Below are 310 nucleotides of genomic sequence, written 5' to 3'. Positions count from 1 at the left end.
TCTTTCTACTCTTCAACTGCTTTATTTCACCGTTACTTTTTCGAGTTTTACCTCGTCCGTTTACTGACGCCGAGCCACTGTAAACTGCTCAAGTAATTTTAACCTTCCGGCCACATTGTACAAATTTTCAGTTTCCGGAAGTCGGTGAAGGGGGAGGGGGAGGGGGCGGGGTGAGGGTGTTAGGGAAGCGCGCATTTTGGGTCTTGACGGAGTGGCCTTCATTTTACATTTAGGTCTGCAGTTAGTTTTTCGGAGCGGATTTCCTCTCGAAGTGGGACGACCACGGGAAAAGGGTTGATGGGGGAGGAGG

The 310-nt window shown here is 50.0% G+C and overlaps 1 protein-coding gene across 2 annotated transcripts in view; it reads left to right on the top strand.

Moving 5' to 3' along the window:
• Positions 1–310, top strand: part of LOC107048255 (E3 ubiquitin-protein ligase MIB1) — a 175,963-nt gene that overhangs the window by 33,990 nt on the left and 141,663 nt on the right. The gene's annotated exons all lie outside the window — the stretch shown is intronic.

This window comes from Diachasma alloeum, unplaced genomic scaffold, assembly GCF_001412515.2.
Source record: "Diachasma alloeum isolate Michigan unplaced genomic scaffold, Dall2.0 Dall_scaffold_00186, whole genome shotgun sequence".
Classification (NCBI taxonomy): Eukaryota; Metazoa; Arthropoda; class Insecta; order Hymenoptera; family Braconidae; genus Diachasma; species Diachasma alloeum.
This window is presented reverse-complemented; position numbering and strand designations above follow the sequence as displayed.